The sequence below is a fragment of the Cygnus olor genome, chromosome 11 (genome assembly GCF_009769625.2).
Source record: "Cygnus olor isolate bCygOlo1 chromosome 11, bCygOlo1.pri.v2, whole genome shotgun sequence".
Lineage (NCBI taxonomy): Eukaryota > Metazoa > Chordata > Aves > Anseriformes > Anatidae > Cygnus > Cygnus olor.
Window position 1 is genome coordinate 14448421 of NC_049179.1, and position 19707 is coordinate 14468127.

The window sequence follows — 19707 nt, forward strand, 5'->3', positions numbered from 1 at the left end:
TCACCTTTCTCTCAGAGACCAAGCAGAAGACCTCAAGGTGTGGGAAGGACAGACTCCTTCTGGGCTAGCACTGGCAAAAGCCATGCCAGCCCCTGCTGTGAGGGCATTGCTCCTGTGGTGCTAGGTACCATTGCAGACGTGTCCCTCTAGAAGTTCAGTGCCCTCTGCCCTGGCACCACTGGACACTTGAACAGATTCTCATGGACTCATGGTGCTCTGGGAGTGGGAGGGAAACAGTGTTTTTCTAGCAGCTAGGTGCCATTTTTAAATAAAAGGAGTGTATAAGAGAAAGGTCATCTTTAGGGCAGCAGCCTCAAGCAGAGCAGGCGCTACCAGCCAACATTTTCCATGAAAACTTGTTTGTGCTAAGGACTAACTGAGATTAAGTGCCTTGGCATATCTCTGTGACAATGAAATAAACCTGAATTAAGGTTAAACTAAGGTTTCTGAGATGAAACTCAGTGCAATGCAATTCCAGGTGCCTAAGACTGGTGTGAGATATGAAGTGTATTTTCTGCATCTGCAAAGGGAATGAGGAGCGGGTGGCTGGACAGAGCAAATTCACCCGACTTGCAAGTGAAGAAAGACATGGAGGTTAGCTTGCCCTGCTTATGAAGGAAGGTGCTAGCTGCTCTCTGGCAATTGCAAGGTCATACTTTGAAGTCCCGACTGAAAGAACCTTTCAATGTTTCTCAAAACCTTGCCAAGTTCACAGGCAGTAATCCTGTTTCAGCCATGAAGAGATGGATAATTGTAGCACAGAAAATCTTCCCAGAGGACTTGCAGACAGTTTGTGGTGCAATGTAGCAAACCAAAGAGAGAACCTAAAACTTCACTTACTTGCCTCCTTGTCTGGTCTGCAGGGCCGATTCCTCCAGACACTCCAGCCTGTACGAACTTGTTCCCAGGTTTGTCTGGCCATCCTGGTTTTCTCTTTTCAGAGCTGCCACTTCAGGGCTGTTACACTGTTATGTCAGGTAGTGGAGGTAGCTTTCCAGACTTCATTTGCTTAATATTCATGATGGAAGCCGAGGTAGACTCTGTTGAAAATAAAGAAATTAAAGGACAGGAGTGAGAACCAACCACTTTCACAACTGTAGTGCAATCAGTTTTTCACTCTATTTTTATGATCCCTACTATTTGTGGTAGTTCTGCTACTTCATTAACATCATGTATTTTAGCATTATCTGCACGGCCTGACAGGTCAGCTGGCTTTTCTGGGATTATTCATTGAGGGTTGGAAGCCTGAAGGTTCATTCTGCATGTGCTGAAGCACAGGATTTGTAGCAACCCTTAAGCCTTAGTATTCACCACAGAGATTTGGCTGATGGATTTGATTGCTCAAGGGGGCAGATTCCAAATGCTACAAGATAAATCATGGCATTAGCTAATTTCTTTATTTCTTTCCTCATTTCAGGAGGACTTGGGGTTGGGAGGAGTTCATTTTAGTCTAGCACTCCTGAAAATGGACATCCTCTTGCTGGCTTAAGCAGAACATAGACCTTCACAATTTAAGTTCTCAATTCTGTGCCCAGCACAGTACCCATCCTAACACTGGTTATTCATGGTTATGCCTTAAAGAAATATAAATTTGGTTTTACTATGAGCTTTTCACAAGCTCCAAAACCAGATGTAGCATTTAGAAAAGCAACTTAAGGAAAAGCACCTGAAAACAACCTAAATCAAGAAAGACACCTGCAGTTAAACCTTTGAAACTTCCCAACCAGCTCCATTTGCATTGGGGACAAATGTATAACACTGCCTTTAGAGAGCAGCCTGCTTGACTCACCTCTATGAGGCTCTATACAAACACAGACATTTGGTGCCTTCATTGGGATCCCACTTTGTGCCCTGGTGTTGCTTCCCCTGCTCTGATTTACTCATCCTCCTCAGAGTCACTTAGCTCTCTTCTCCTGCAGCGTGTGAATAAGATGGGCCTTACACACAGAAGAATGAGGTGATTTCTCTGGCCAGGGTTACATGGACAATCAGAGCTATAGACCCTCTCATGGCCTTAAAATCTCTGACTTTCCATTGCTTAGTCTGTGTAGCTAATGGTTCTGATACTGGTACGCTCATGATATTGTGTTATTGGTTCCATATATTATCTTAATTTTCAGTTTGTACTGAGAATGATTTCCCTTAACCACATGGCTGATTTTTATCTCCTTTTCGCGGTACAGTACTACACAGGTGAATGAAACTACCGCCAATAAGCCTGGTGCGACATTCAAGAATATATTTCGAAAAGCGATCATCAGCATTTTCCTTGCATATTATTTTTCCGTAATTAAGCAATACATGTGGCTTGAAAATCCTTAACAAATCTTAGCATGATTTATAGGGATCATTTGTTTCAACTTTTTTGCTAAATGGCAGTAGATTTGGAGCTTTTATTATAAATTGTTTTCATTTAGATTTTAACCATCCTCTAGGCTCTGGGTAAAGCACTTATTTGCTGCATGTCATTTTTTATTGTTTAGGTGTTGGACCTAAAACCAAAATAGAATGGAATAACAGTCCCAGTGGAGAGAAGCAAATGAGAAAGGTGAAGAGGAGAAAGGAAAGAGGAATAAATGAAGAATCAGGTTGGGTGACTGATCCTCCAAGGAGCTAGATGGAGAAATAATGGGTGAGAATGGAGGTTGGTGTAGCAGGGAGATGACCTAGGAGACTTGGGTTGCATCAAGCCAGGCTGCTTGCCTGTATTTGTATTTGTACCCTGAAACTGGGCTAGCTGCAGGAGAGGTCCACTAGCCTATGCAGCAAGATCACCGGAGGCATTTGCACCCGTGTTTGCCTGATGTGTAGCAGAAGGACGCGGCTCAAGACTGATGAATATAATTTGAAGTGGAGCTGAGAGAATGAATTCTCTTCAGCTTAACTCAGGTTTCTAGTTTTGCTTTCCCCAAATGTTCAGAGATCTCCAGCGCATCCAAACAATGTTCCCAAACCCCTAGAGCTTAACGAGCTTTTGTTTGGGTCATTATTCAGTTAAAAAAGAGAACAAACAAACCAACTTTCCAGAAGGTGCATTGTTTGTTATTAGCACTTTTCTACCCATTGCTCTCATTTTTAGAGAAAAAAACACAACCACGTGGCTTGAGAGACATATTAAACAATCTGAAAAGTGAACAATCGGGACTAACGAACCTGAAAATGCTCAGTCCAAATTATTCAGTAAATATAGCACTTAAGAGTAATGAAGCTACTCACGCAGCACTGGGACTGGTTTCAGAGCTATTTGCCAACCAGACAGAGTTCTGAACTCGCAGCAAGCACTGGGCCTGATTCATCACCCTGCTTCCTATCCCCATGTGATGCCGGTGGCTGTGTTGCAGAGTAATGAATCGAGGTCATTACTCAAGACATGCGGTCCCTCTGCTCGCACTTAACCTGTCCCTTCCTGTTTGTGGAGGTCTGGCAGAACTAAGTGGGATGTTACGCAAAATTTAACAGTTTTGGTTAGATGTCAGCAGGTGTGGAAAGAGCTTGGTGGGACATGAGCATAAAAGCCAGCACCACCACCCAGCAGCAACCAGCGTTTTGCCCTGACTTATGGCAATTTTTCTGCTATTTTCTGGCCTTGCCTGTATTTTTTCTCCCATTACTTCCCATCCTGGAGCCCTGGTTTTATCTGAGAAGCAGAACCATTACCATGAAGATGGCTTGGCCTTGCAGGGTTGTCTCTGCAGTGCTCCTTGCAGTGCTCCTCAGAGACATCTTGCAGAAGGACATCTCCAGTTAGAGGGCCTTTGGCCTTTGGCTGACAGAAAAAACTCCAGAGCATTAGACCACCAGAAATAACAGGCTCTCTCCACACCAACTTCAGATAAACTATGCAATAAAAAACAGAATCTAATTTTGAACTGCATGTCTCTATGCTTATTTAATATTGGAAACTTCAAATTCAGCATCAGTTGAGATGATTATATTCCATGAATTCTGTTTAACTGTTCTCAATCCTAACAACAGTAGCTGATAATAGAGACAGTCATTTGCTTGTGTTGGTGGCAGTGCCTGCAGTGGGAGGAAGGCTCAATGGCAGACATGAACAACCCGGAGTTCTGCAGGCTCCCAGTTCACCTATGTGAAAGTCTGCAGCTGACCAGATGAACTCTGCGTGGCTGAGAACAGTGGGGGACAGATAAGTAAGGCAGAGCTCAACCACAAGGAGATTTCAACCCCAAAGTGTTACCCTCCTCTGGACAGGGAATGGCTGGAGCCCTGCTTTTTCATGACTCGGTAACCTCCTTGCCAGATTCCTGCACATCACATCCATAGCCCTGGAGCAGGGATGTGGAAGGATTTATAAACATGTAGGCTGGACTTCTATTTCCTGATAATCTAGTTTAGTGTGACAAATAGCCCCATGAACAGGACACCCGCTGGCTCTCTCTGTACACGTCACTTGGACAGCCTTGGCTTTCCAGCGCCTGAGGTGCTGGCTTCCTTCCCAGTGTTCCCCTCTATCTGCAGCCCTCAAGTGAGTTTTCATCACTTCAGCCTCTTCTGAGGCAGTGCCCTGATGTACTTATCACGTGATGTTCTCAGCATAGCCACAACCCTCAGCAATATGCTTGAGTACCGAGCACAAGTTAGGAAGTTGGACAGTACCTTGATTTTTTTTACCACCCCTCTGCTTCCTCTTCCTCCTGTTCTCTTCCTCCCTCTGCTGTTCCACCCACAGAAGCTTGGGATGAAGCTAGGCTGCTCTCCACTCACTTCTCTAGCTCTGCTCCTAACTCGCTGCGTAATAACCAGCAATCCAACCAGCTTCTCTGTCAGCCAGTTTACCCTTCTGTGAAATGGGGATGTTATTTGCTAATTCTGGTATAACTCTAGGCAGGCTGTCTGAAGTTTTTAAATCACACCTTGGAAGGGAGTTTCAATACCACTTGCAGCAGATGCTTGCCTTTATCCAATCCAGATAAAGTGGCCTGAATTGATCTCGTGATTTCAGGAGTATCTTCAAAGGGGCCTCAACTCATCTCAGAGTGCAAAACATTATTACAGTAGGGAGAACTTACTGAGCTTTTTTTTTTTTTTTTTTTTTTTTTTTCTGACCAGCAGCAGAAGGATGTGCTGAGGTGGGCAGATAGGTGCATTTTTCAAGGTGCAGAATTTATCATCTTGCTTGAGCACTGTGAGTAGAACCTGGTAGTCATTTGCACCTGCAGGAAAGGTGTGCACAGGTGACATTGACATATATATGTATCAATAAATATTCATCTCCATTAATACATGTAACACACCCTGATATATCATATCCAAGAGCAAATGCTGTTGTGTCTCACACTCATATTTCCATATGAGGCAGACTTTACCTAATCACTTTCTGTTTATGCCTGAAAACTCATCTATTGCATTCTCTGAATCACTGCAGTCCAGTTCTTATACAGAAATCATTAGCCTATGGAAATGGTCTCTTTTTTACCAGCAGACGAAGCCATATGCTCATCCAGAGGCAATTATTCTTCTAATACAAGTTCTATAATAACCTTAAACAGTACAGAATGGCATAATTGTTTGCTTTAATAAATACTCTGAAGTACTTCAGCTGCACTGTAAAATGGCTTCACAAAATCCTGTTTCTGTTTCTTCATCTTCCAGTCTCTTTGCGATGACCCCCATTCTTCTGGCCAATCTTTTTTTTTTTTTCTTGGAATTTTGCTGTGACATCCAAATACGGACGTTTTGAATCACAGATGTGAGGAATTAAGAATTCTTTTCTCTTTCTCTTTTAAATGATTTTTCATCGTATGTTGGAGCCAAGTATCTATCAGGGTAAAATCAATAGCAGGTCCCAGAACTAAAAGAAAATGCCCCAGACTTAATACACTTCATGCACAGCCACCGCAGCTGTATATCGAAAAGAAAGCTAATAGAGTGACTCATTCTATGAGTTACCAATGTTTGAAATAAACCTGTTGCTAAAACGGTTAGGAACAATATAATTCTGAACATTACAACCAAAGCAGGACTCCCACTTCTTTGCCTTTACAGATACATCAGAGCATTAACTCTCTCTCTACTCTCAGTTCCTTAAATCTGAAACCTGTGTGTGTCAAAAAAGATATAAACAAACAATCTTCTTCTTCCCTCACTCCTGTGGGAATGCATGTGGAAAGCGGCATGCTGAGTAAGAAGGACAGATAGCAACTGAAGAGACATATCCCTTTGTTGGGACTTCAGCATCCCATTCCCTGCTCATGTGAAGCTGGAAGCAAAGGTCAGTGACCCTCTAGTCTTTTCTAATTTATTTACATATTTCAGGTGGATCCAAGGATCCATTTCCATCTCCTGTTCACTGCGTGTTGTGAAGCAGCTAGTGAGTTGGGAAGGACCCTCTGGCTGACAAGCGCTGTTATTTAAATTTATGAAATTGTCCACATGAGCACCAAACTTCTTTGGGGACCGTCTGGGCAATATGCTCAGCACCCACGTTGCATGTAAATGCAACCTTTGCTCTTTGGGACTGCCTAGGTCAGACACCCATGGCTCACAACCACTTTGTTCCCAGTCCCTCTATGAGGAGTAGGGCACAGCAGGACTACAAGCTGCATATCAGCCAGGGAGCAACAGAGGAAATGGCAGAAAGACATTTCTTCTCTCTCTCCCAGGTCCTGAGATGTGATCCATCCAGAATTCATAACACTCCCCGTGTCCAAGAGGAAACTGCAACCAAAAACCACCCAGAGACATAAATATCGTGGCTGCAGCACATTTAACTAGTATGTAGATGGACAAAACAGCAACAGCATTACATATAATGTAGGGACATTAAAGAAAATATACTACTTGCTGGAAAGTATAGTGCTGCTCTCCATCTGCCTTATCACTGGATTCCAATGGTTGGGTGCCCACAGACCTTTTGCATTAAATTTTACATTGATTTTTATGACCAGTTATTACATGTAATGTCTGAGCACTCCAACTGTTCTGTCTCCTCCCTGGTGTGGTATGAAATAAAGTTCATGGCAGTGGTATAATGGATGGCTCAGACCAACTCCAAAGTGGGGGTTTATCAGGTAATTATCCGAGGGGAGTCAGAAAATGTGCTCTTTTATGTCAACATATAAAAACTGCATTAAGTTTGGAAAGAGCCAAACCATGTCATACCATGGGTTTCCCAGTGCTTATTACTTCAGCCCCATTTCTCTTTCCTCCTTCTTGCTTGCAGAGCAGCATTTCTAGGCCTCTACTTTGCTGAGAGGAGGCCAATTCCAGCGTCCCATCACTCACAGCCCAAGGAGAAAAGCAGTTGGACACCTTGGTACACCCCTTTCCAGAGCACCTGTAGGTACTGGGCTGGATACTGGCAGATCTACCCTATCAAGCTTTCAAAACTGTCGGTGCTAAGGCAGCCTTAGTACAGTCTTTGGTAAAGATGTGCTAACACTGCCTGCACCCTGGGACCTTCCCCACAACAAAGGCAGTTCTTCATGCTGGCCTCAAGGGGAACTGCGCTTTCACCAGGAAGGCTTAGCAGAGGATGGATTTGCACAGATCCATACCTGCACATTTGCACATTTCAGCATTTCTTTTCCTTAAAAAGACTGCCTCACTTTAAATAAATATAATAATAATAATGGTAACAATAATAACAGCAATAATAACAATAATAATAATACTAATAATACAAGTGGTTGCAATGTGGTAGTTCAAGTTGGAAGGGGGAGCAGTGTCATTTAATTGTGCTGGAGGGAATTGTGCCTTTTCTATCTATCTCATTTATATCTATCTAAGAAGAGATGAGCCCATTGTCTCAAAATTGCTTTGAGATGGGACAGGTTGGAGCAGGCTGTGGATACATGAGCTATTAGAGTTATTAGTGATGGTGATGTTAGACAGTATCGCCTGTCGGTCTGCTTTACAGTTATAAATGTGTATCATTTAAAATACAATAAGGGGCCAGATGCTCAGCTGGTGTCTGACATCTATCCACCAGGTTGCCACTGCTGCAGATTTAGCACAAGCCAGTGTCTTTCCAGGGAAGATAAATATTAAAATTGTGTTCGTGGTGGTGGTTTTGAGATCCAATCTATGTCCATGATATTTGGATTAGTTGTTGGGTTGCATCTTGTTGGGGTGGTATTTGATGGTGTATACATTGTCCTGAGATTGCAAATTGGGAGTGGAAATGAGGGTACAAAATCATAAAACTGCAAGTCTTCCAAGAATGCTTCCTTATTCAAAGACAGAAAATTGAGATGATTTTATTTCCAACATGCCGTGGAACCAGTAATCTATTTTTTGCCAGCCTGGACATCTTACTTCAGCAAATGCCAGTTTAGCATGGGTTAAGCAAGATGAAGAGCTCTATGAATCATAGCTCATAGCCCTTAGTATCACGTCACCTACATGCTTGCATTGTGCCTTTGGACCAGCTGCTGAGTATTATCTCTGGTTTCTAATCCTCTAATTTCAGAGTTCTTTTGTGCAGATTATTGCTGAAAACTTCATGTAATTAATATCAATTATTTAGATTTGCAGTTTAATCAGTGTCAGATATTTTTCAGCTCTGAAAGCAGCATTATTCCTGTTGCTATTATTATTAATTACTAGTCTCGGTCACCCAAATAGATGATAACAGATACAAATGTAGATTCAGTTAATACTAGGACTATGCATGACACAAGCTGATAAAAGCCAGGAAATTCATGGGAACCTCATTTTCATTCTCTTTACTCTGCCTGAATCTGTCCAGCCTGATAAATCTGGTCTCTCTGTACCTTCAATGTCCCTTTGTTGCCAGGTAGCTGGTGCATTCAATTTAGTTTACTGTTGAACCATTCTGAATAAACATGCATTTGAATACTACATTTACTCACATAAACGACACCATGCTCCTCCTCCTACTACTCCAGATCATTCTCAAACCTGGAGTACAACACTCATATCCTTTTAATTTAAAACACTGTCAGCTGTGACTTCTGGACATAAAATGCAGGCATGTAATAGCAAATATATGTCTGTGGTCATCATTTTAGCAAATACAGCAACATTTTTTCCAGTGGATTACAAAGCCAGGTGGATGCTAGCCCATGACCTAAGTGCTAAGGGAAAGATGTCACAGAAAAATGTGTGGTTTGCCCAGGAAGGTGCAAGCTTATGCTGGCAGATCTGGGATTGGCGTTGACATCTCACAACCCCAACCACAGGCTGAGCTCTCAGACTCAAATTGCCCCATGTTTTACCAGTTCTGGCCAGCTCTGCCCCCCTCTTGCAATGCCTGGTGCCAGATAGCCCAAGGGGCTGAAAAAATTAACCCTGGCAGATGTAACCAGGTATTTGAGATTGGGAAGATGGCAGAGGGAAATCTGGTTATCAAGACCACAGCACAGAGCGGGAAGGAGATGCGCCTTAGCCGCTGCCAGCAGATTTCCAGGGTTTGAGCACTGCCCAGTCCACAGCTGGCAGCAAAATGAAAAAGTATTCCTTAAAGAGGACTAGAGGAGCTAGAAATACTTATATTGTGGTAAATATTTGGGCCAAAAAGGCATAGGTAGGTAGGGTAGTAGTTGCATATGGCATGGCTTAATGCAAGCCATTTAGGTGGCTGATGTATTGCTAGATGAGTTTGCCTTTTTCTTTTTTTTTTTTTTTTGTTTTTCTGCTATTTTCCAGATAATCCAGTCATTTACAAGTATCTGATGTCATAGAAGCTCTTTGCTTTACTGATGTTCAGAAATTGTAGCGGTAATTTCATGGAAAAATTCTATAGCCCATATACTTTGCAGCAGAGACAGGAATGCAATCATTTGGTGAGGAAATCGTCCTGTATCAGAAACATAAAGTTTTTCCCTATAACTCACCTACCCATATTTAGCTAAGTTAAGAGCAGCAGAAGACAGTACAAAGTACATGGCATGTCACAGTGCTTATATTTCCGGTGGACTACCTTCAGATTGAGTGGGAAATTGTAATTGTGGCATGGCTTAATTTACAAACATTTGATTTTACAGCCTTAACACCCGTTCAGTGCAATATTTTGCATGTAACGAAGAACTTCATTCTTGCCTCAGTAGGGTAGTATTTTAGTGATTTAGATGCTTAGCTCCTACTCGAGTGTCCAAAATGCTTGGAAAGTGAATAGGAAAATAGTTTGCACTTTGAACTGTGAGTGGAGCAACAGGATATATAAATATTTATACACGTCCCTGGCATATCATCCATGCTCAGGAACAAGAGCTACAGGGACTGCTGGCACTCAGATATAGGATATCAGACCTGGCCATAAGTGATTGCTCCAGGTCATGACTGAGATGCACAGGGTGAAAGGACTCTAAAGGCTTGCCTTCAGAAAAGCTCTGAAAAGGTTCAGGGGGTGGGACAGATAAGGCTCATGACCTGCCGGATTTTTTCTTGACTCTGCATAATATTGACAGTCTCCAATTTTTCTGCATAGCAAATGCATGCACAAAATTTTAAGTGTGTTTATTAGAAAAAAGTGAGAGAGAGAGAGAGAAAATCATGGCCCAAGTGATAAACTGTTTATAATAAACCCATCGTTTTTGAAGGAGAGATTGTGGCATTCTGCACTTTCTAAGAGAGCATCAGCAGAATAGGGCAGAGAGAATATTATCTCTAAAAGCTATGCATCATTCTCTTAAAATGTTAATGTCCCATTTCTAACTGAACAAATAAACCTCTACAAGTTGTATGCAACTAGTACTAATGAATCAGAGTGCAGACTGGGAAAAAAGAACCAGCTTCTGACTGCAAAAAAGCATCTTTCAAGAGAAATAAAAAATAAGTCGTTATTTAAAATTGTTCCATTAATGTGCTGCAAACAAAGGGCTGTTAGCTTGAAAGGACCAAACAGCTTTTATTTCAGAGTACTTTATTTGCAGTGGGATTATAAACAAAATCCTCAGCAAACCCTTCAAACAGAGCATGCGTTATTAAAAAATTCAGAAGCCTTTTACCCATTTACCATTTCCTCGAGGTGTTTTTGTTTTGTCACCCTAATGTATTTACGATGAGTGTGCAGTCTCCACATGGTTTAACATCCAAATCAAGGATTTGATAGAGGCAGGCAGCAGCACTTCATGTCTTAGCTTTATGGTTTTCACTGAGTTCCTAGTGCAACAAAACCCATTGCAAAGATCAAGATAATGCAAGATCTGATCTCATATATGCTCATGTTGAGCGCAATGTCAAATGAAGACTGCAGGCTATTTTCATCATCCAAGTGCTGAAGTTTATTATCTGTAACACATTTCTGCTTAGAAGAGCTAACCAAGGTTGTGTTAGACACTAAAGAGCCACCTGGAGTTCTTGCCCTCAGGAAGAGCTAAATTGAACATTAGCAGAGGAAGGTGGGTAGAAGGCAGAGATGAAGTAATTCATTAGAGGATGCAGAGCAGGTCAGTGGTACAGCAGCAAGCCAGCACGCACCGAGTTAGAAGTTGTGTCCTGGCAGTAGCTTCAAGAGCAGTGCTGGTTTTGGCATAGTATTTTTGGGGTAGCAAAGTGCCTGTGATTTGCTTTCCCAACAGCAGAGCTCTGGGCAGCTTGTACAACTGGGTCTGCTGAGAAACCTTCATCCGGCTCTAGAAGGCTGGTGGGCTCTTGAAAAGGCTGGTGAACAACATGGTCATAGATGTAGCTGTCCTCAGGACAGCTGATTCCTGCATCCCACAGGAGATTCAGTTTTCCCTTTTTTTATTTTCCCATGAATAGGCAAGCTCACTCTCAATGTTACTGTCTCTGTTCAGCCAGTGGCTTCCAGCTAGAGCTCCCTGAACACTGCAATTTCTACTCTTTCCATTGCAGAGAAATTTCAGAAAAGGCTGAACACTTTCTGAAAAAGGACCCTAGCATTTCAAAATTTCTCATGTAATGAAATTGGGGCTTTTACAAATCTCCTCATTGCAACATTTGTTGTTGTAAAATATAATTCATTTGAAAGTCAATGTGATGATGTTGAAACGAAGTGCTTCAACCTTACCCAAGCAGAATGTTAAATAAAAGTCAGATGAAATTGATACCGTCCCTTGAAACACTCAGACTTTTCAGAATCAGCATTTTCTCATAGCAAGCTGTTCCACATCTCCTGCTGGCAGCAGTCTGAGTAACATCAGCTTTTTTCTGGAAAAGCTTTAAGAGCTGGATATTATTATTATTATCATCATCATCATCATCATCATCATCATTACTATCATCATCATTACCATCATCACCATCATCAATAATATGCATAGCAAATGGAACTGGAAAATGGAGGCAGGAGGCTAGATCCTGCTCTGACTTACTACAATCACTAGCAGTATTGGTTTGGTTTCACAGGGTCACTAAGGAGAGGAGAATTCACCTCTGCAGACACTCTCTACCTCTCTTTGCCTCCATGTGTTTATTTGTGGGTACATCAAGTGTACTCAGCTCATTCTTCCATTCACATGCTACCACTGCCTGTCACAACTTCAAAACTCCTATCTCCCTAATGCTCCTTTTATGTTTTTTTTTTTTTTTCTTTTTTTTTTTCTCCATTATTTTTTTGCCAGTTGGGTAGAATAGAAAGAAAGCCTCAATGAGCAGGAGAAGGATGTGTTTGGACTGAGGTGAGCTCGACAGCACTCCAATTAGCTGAGCAAGGTAGACTCATAGAGCATGATGAGGCCATTGTTGCTGAGACTCATTCAAACAGCCGGGTGACAAGTGGGATTTAAAAGCTGTTGGTATGGACGTCAGCACACCGGCTCAGTTGTGTGATTTCGTGAGGTGGCTAAGTCAGCCTGTGGAAATGAGAGCAGGGCAGGGTGTGTTGCTGTTTTATGGCATGTGCTGCTCTCTCACACCTGGAGAGCAGGTGTTGTAGCAGGGAGCAGAAAAATGGGCACAGCTCCCTGTCTCTGAGGATTTTCATTCCAGCTGGGGAGCCTGTGGTTGGCCACAGGGCTGCCGTTACTTCACATGCTGTTAAGTCCCCAAATGGTGTCTATAAATGCATCTTCCTTTAGAAGGGATTACTGACTCACATGGCTGACACACATCTTTCCAAGCTGGGTCCTTCGTGCGTGAAATGTATTGTCTCCCCCTTTAAGGACTTTGCTGCCTCACTGACCTTTATATTCTGCAAAGAGGCATTTTAATCTCCCACACTGCTGCGCTGCTAAGTGGTTTCTCATTTGACTGGTGCTACTCAATGGTCTTTCCATGTTGACAGGGCTCTATTAAGACACTGGGAGTTAGTCTGAAGCCCTTCTAAGCTGTTATTTTCAGTAATAACACTCCTATTTGTTCCCCAGGTTTGCCGCACCCACAGGAGGTGGGAGGAGATGTGGAAGCACAAATTCTCATAAAAGAAAAAGCAATTTTCTTTAGGAGCGAGTTGCCTCAAGGCAACTGGAAAGGGAGAGTGCTGATTCCAGTATGAGCCAGGATCAGACTGGAAATCATTACATTAATCAATTCTCCCATCCAGGAGCTTCCCGAGTGGTATTATCACTATCACAGCCTGTTGGTAGTCTTTATGCTATGCATAGAGGGTGTCTCAGTGTTTTACAGCTGAGTGTTGTAGCTGTTCAATCCTATCAGCGTTGCCTCTCTTGTGTAGAGCTTGTACATAAACAAATTGCGAGTGCTCGGTTTTCAGCGTGCTACTTTCCATGTATGAGTTGCCAGTTGTGTGACTTATTTGTCTTGGAGAGGATGGGGAAAAAAATGTGAGAGAGAAATCAGGAAAATCCTCCATGGAAGAAAGAACATGCGTTTTCCACTGGACTCATTCCCTGTCCCTTTATCACAGAAAACCATGGGAAAGGCCAGGTCCTATGTCTTGAGTGCAGATGCCAAAGCTTATCGAGTGCAGGATGAGTAAGTTTATGGACTGAACGAGCAAATGGCAGAGCCAGTCAGGCAGTCTAGGAAATTCCCTGCCCAAGAAATGTAAATGAACCTTTTCCACACATGTAGACATGAGGGTCCTGGTCTGGTGTCTTCAGGCACAGTGACAACCACCAGTAACGATGTCCCAGGAGGAACAGGGATGGGACCACCTATTTTCATTGCCTAAAGGAAGGTTGATCCCACTTAGGTAAACCAGCCCTGGCACTGGCCAGTAAGAGTGTTAGTGCTGGAGGGATAAGGGAATGCAACGACGGGGAAGCCGCCTGTGGATGATGCACTTAGACCCCTGCTGACTGAGCAAATGCGCCAGCGAAAGCCTGTTGGATGGAACCACGTGGCTCCCATCACTGAGACGAGCTGCTGACAATTAACAGGAGGCTGGAAGATGTTTGACAATTAACGGGAGGCTGGAAGTGCTGCGTCATGGCAGCAGGCAGACGCCCAGCGGTAACCTCAAAAAATGCCTCAGCTCTACCCAGCTCTGCATGATGTTATTCCTCAATGGTGAAAAATGGAAAACCAAGCGAGGGACTAGGACAAGAGTTGTATTTCCCCAAAAGGCTGGGGATGAGCTCTGCTTTATAGTATCATCTTCTAACCTCTCCAGAAGTTCGCAACAGGGAGAGCGATGCTGAGTGTCCGACAGGCCCTGATTTCTCCCAGTCTCTGAACCACACAAACCTTCTTTGGTGCAGCTCAAGCTGCAGAAATCTCAGGCTGAAGGACATCACAGAGGCTTCTGCCCATGTGCAAGGCGTTGTGCACACAAAAGCCTCAAAATACACCTGTCTAGGTGAGCTTTTGTTCTGTATTTTCTGGGCTAGCCATGATGAGAACATATACATGTATAGCACAATAATAATATCAACCCGATAATGACGAGGGAGAGGATAAAAAATGTGGGCTTTATCAAAAAAAAAGATCTCTTTTAACAACAAATTGTAACTAATTAGACTTTGAATGGGAAATCAAATGAAAGTGCATGAAGGCTCAATTTTCCATACAGCTGACGATCTGACCTTTTTAGGAGTGGGAAAGAAAATTATTTTTAATTAACATGACTAATCATTTCCTGTCATTTCAGATAATTGGCTTTGTTGAAAAATGAGCTGTTTTGGGGGAGAAGCTGGGGGGTGACACTGCAGCTCCACCAGCACGTTTAACCTTTTAGATCCTGCCTGTAAATGGAATTTTGAATCCTTATTATCATGGGGAAGAGGTTTTGTATGGAAATGTGGTGCCCCACCCCCCCTTCCTTTCCATATGGCTCATAGAAATTCATACATAGCGAAAAATATTTGACACGCTGCTAGACTTCTTTCACTTTGAAAGGTTCCTGTATTAAAAAAATGCAGAGGAGACAGTTTAGGTAATGGACTGTTTTCTGGTACACCTTGAGGTCACTTTTGTAAATTTAGGATTCAGGGTCAAATCCTGGAGTCCTTAATAGCATCTTTTGCTCAAACTAGTTGGGAATTTGGCTTGGCTGAGGTGCAGCCAACTCTTATTCTGTCCAAACAGTGAGCAGCTGAAGGTGGCCAGACCAACTTCTGCGGAGATGGTTTCATTGTGCCTGCTTGCGTGAGATGTGGGAGCCTGTAATAGAAACTCTTAGGCCATGAGATATGACTTCGCTCTCTTTTAAGCAGCAACAAAACCTGGTGCATTGGAGGCTTTCCTAGGCAATTCAGCATAAGGTTTTAATGCCACACTTCAAGGGACAGGCAGAGAGATTGGAGAGAGACCAAAGGAAAGCAGGAAAAATCAAATGTCTCTGAAACATGACCTGCAAAGCAAGACCGAACAGCCTGGGATTGTTCAGTGAGAGAAGAGAAAATTCAGTGGGGAACTAAGTTTTGAATAACATAAAAAGGCACTTAGAAAGCTATAATCTGTCCTCTGCTTTCAGAGGTAGTAGGATAAGTAGAAATAGGAATAAATTGCAGCAGGAAAGACTCAGAATAGATATCAGAGCAAGCTTTCAAGTGAAGAAGAGAACAACAGCAGCCAGGGATACGGTGAATCCCCATCTCTGGTAGTATTTAAATGGGACAAACATCTGCTAGGGAGGACATGAGGAGAGTTGTCCTGCCCTGGGGCAGGAAGTGGATATGATGCTCTGCTGAGTCTGCTCTGAATGTGAATGTCCGTATTTGTATAGAAGAGGGAAACATCTCTGTTTTCTACCAGCAGTACTGGATAAGACACTAAAATAACAAGCAGCTTCTAAAACAGAAAGAAGCATGAGCACATTCAAAGAGAGCAGCAATGGACACTGAATAAAAGTGGAGGCAGAAAAAAGCACCCTAGCTCACTGAGTCCATATATGCAGATCCTTTACCCTGGCCAGGAGCTGCTTATTGTAGCATGGTGCTTGCTGGATGAGGATCCTGAGTTGTTTCTCAGCTCCAGGGTGGTTGCTTGTGCAGCCATAAATTGGTTTCCTGGTATAATTTATTTGACTCAGTTGATATTGTTTGTTATCTTTCAGCTAGCATGGATCATAAGACCAAACTGGTCTCATTCACCCCAGTGTCTCCTGAGATACGGGAGTGCTGTTGGTGTTCACCAACACAGGGAAGGAACAACTCAGTCTGCTGCTTCCTTCAAAAAACTGTACTCATAGCATGGCTCTTCCATTTCAATCTCACTACCAAAAAATAAAACCAGAGAGATCTGGTTTAAACCAAATTTGCTATCCTATGTAGAAGAAATATCTCGGACTTCTGAAGCTTTTGCACACCCTTCTTTCTCCTCTTGCTCCCACCTGTAAGCCATCCAATTTAGGAGGACTGAGGAGCAAGCAAGATAAATCCTGAACTGCAAAACTACAGCAACTCCTGTCCCTTCCTCTTCTTTAACTGACATACCCGTAGCATGCATTCCCTTACTTTATTGATATCCAAACCATGCCAGTTATTTCTATTCATGAAGCAGACCAGAACAAGTTCCACTACTGACTAAGAGATGTATTCGGAAGCGCAGAATTCTACAAATTAGCAATCAAACACAATAAAAAATCAAAGATACTGCATTACAAAATACACTTTGTTCATTTATTTTAACAAGTATCACTTATTTTCAATTATTTACAATGCTAGTTAGCATACTCATAAAAGTACTGTAGCATATTGAGTTAAAAGTAATGGATTCTTAGTGGGAAATCTCAGCAGAGCTCTTGGCTATTAACACTAGCAGAAAAATGCGGAGGGATTGTCACGGTGGGCTTTTTCTGGGCTTTTTACTTGTTGGGGAGGACTTTTTGATGGGGTAAAGATAATTGGGTCTGCAGATTAAGTGAGTGAGGAATAGCTGAGTTCTCACTGTTTACAGTTTTGTAAATTTCCACATCTCACTTCACGTCTTCCAGCTCCTCTCTCCTTTTAACAAATCCAACACTCAGGGCCTTATCTCAGGGTGCCCTTTAAAGTCTGAATTCTCTGGCTTTCTTCAGCTGCTCATCATATAAAGACGGTTATTTTTTTGGCATTTCATTTCCTGCTTTTTTCCTCTTCCTCTTGCATCTTTTATAGATGGTGATAAATGTGAATAACAATGCACCCAGTGTGAAAAGCAGAGTGTAAAACTCAATTCCATTCAATTTCTCTTTTATTCTAACTTTAAGTCTTAGATTTACCCATGTCTCACTCCACTGGACCTGTCACCTGAATTAAATAGAGACTTAAAACTGAGTGCTGCAAGGAAATATATCTTAGAAGCAAGAATGTTGCAGCATTTTAAAGAAAATTTCCTAATAAACGTTGAGCCTCATTTAAATTGTATTTCCCACCCCTGAGATATGGAAGCAGCTCAATGTCAATCAGAAGGGGAGAAAAGCACCCTTAATTTTGGATGATCTATTTTCAAAATCCTGTTGAAAGCAGCAAAATACTCTGATAATTCGCACATCATGCAAATGACAAGGAAAGAGAAGGGCCAGCAGGCAGGGAGTACTGAGACACTCTTGTCTGCTTTTATGCGTCACTGCTGACACCTGCTGCGTAACCGCCCGGCAGAGTCATATCCCTGAAAACAGAGAGAGAACCGGCTCCTCTGGCTCGGTCAAGGGAGTCCTGGCTTTTATAGCAGGAGGGAAACAGTGTCAAGATTGTCCATGCCGTGACGAATGAAGCAGGTTTAACCGCGAGAAGAAAAACAGCTGTCTGGGGTGGGGAGGCTTTTTCCAGCTGTATGCTGCTTTTATTATTATTTTTTTCCAGTATTCAAGGCTATTGCTTGTTTTTTGGGTTTTCTTGGCTTTCTTGGTAACCTAGGCTTTTTTTTACTTTTTCAGGCTCTGAACTGGATGGGATTGAGCTGCCCTTGGACCCTGGCCATGGGAGAAGTGATCACGAGCAGGTGATGCTGCAGCCAGAGCTGATAGAGATCCAAAGCAATTTTAGTTTAGAAATAAAAGTGGTTGTCTCGAGCAATGATCGTTTCTTTAGCACGTCTCAGTCTTTGAGTGGGTATGGGTTAATCTGGTTGGTGGCTCCCTGCCAATACGTGGGAGTAGCTCTGGCAAAAAGCGTGGTTTTTCTCTCTGTTCCCTCTGTAAAATGTGAAGTTCTCACCTGCCATAAACCTTCATGCTGTAAAAGGCTGCTCAATGCAAGAAGATGCCCAGCAGTGCTATCATAGTTATCTGATGTGACACAATAAGCATTTGGGAGTCAGCTTACTTTGGCATGGTGGCACAGTGAGGAATCTGATGGACAACTTGTATTAACATCACACAGCGTGGGAGGAAAAAACAAAAGAAATAGAGAAGAATTTTCTCTTTAAACAGATGCATGATAAAAGAACAGAGGCAGATAATGGATAGATTTGCTTTGTTAAGGAAATGTCCACAGTATTTGCATTTTATAATTGTTCCTGCAAAGGTTAGTGTGAGCTGAATCTCTGCTTAGATTTCTTGCGCTTTTACTTTTCTTCCTGTGTGGCATGGCAGAATGCTAAATAGCTTCATTTCCATCATGCCAGGGGTTACAGCATGATCTCTACTCATTCCTCCACTGAACGGCAAACCAGATGCCCCCACCTTCTCCTGCAGCGAGGGTCTGGGAGGAGGGAGCCTGGCAGAAGCTCCCCCAGGGGACCAGCACAACAGCAGCACAACTCATCCCCCCCGCCCCAAACAAAACCGACCACAAGGAGCAGAACAATGCTCGCCATTATTAATCCCGCTGTGATTCTAAATGTCGTGCTATTACTGTACGCACAAAGACTTGAAGGTTTTCTGATTTCAATTAAGATTATTATCTCCTCTGAGAGATGCTTTTTCTGCTGTTGGGAAATCTCTTTAGCTGATCTGCTCTGAAACAGCAGCAGACAGTGGTAAATACGCCTGCTTGTATTAAGTTTGCATAACTGGTGCACTCCCCCTGCCTTGCTGAGGTCCCCTTGTTTGTCACCCCTCTGAGAGTTGGTCAGGGACTCTCAAGATGGGCTGCAGGCAGCAAGGATTAGACGTGCTCTGCCAGAAACCCCCTCTTGTGCAATACTCAGGAACAGCACCTGTGCTGAGAGACAGACTGAGCAGGACTGGGAAGTGCTGAGCCTTGCTGCTGGTGCACTGATACTGGGAACGGGGACAGGTAAGGAATCCAGCTGAAACGGACTCCCAACACTGCACTATTTGAGTCACTTGTGAAATGGATGATGCCACTGTCAAGCTATGAGGTGATCCCTTGTAGTCTCCAAGAAAGCCCGAATGTCTTAGTGCAAGGAGCTCATCGCAAATTCACAAATGATGGAGTTTGTATTTTGGTTCCCTTACACATTTAATTTGCACTCTTCTTAAGCTACCTGTGTCAAGTGGAACTCAAGACATTTCCCTAGAAAAAAAACATC

At 42.9% G+C, this 19707-nt stretch overlaps 1 long non-coding RNA gene across 2 annotated transcripts in view; it reads right to left on the reverse strand.

Annotated features, from left to right (window-relative positions):
• The window catches only part of LOC121076214, a 136913-nt gene that overhangs the window by 46822 nt on the left and 70384 nt on the right, over positions 1–19707 (reverse strand). For both annotated transcript variants that reach the window (XR_005823391.1, XR_005823392.1), the window contains exon 3: positions 841–1040. This is a non-coding gene — a long non-coding RNA (uncharacterized LOC121076214). The remainder of the gene's footprint in view (positions 1–840; positions 1041–19707) is intronic.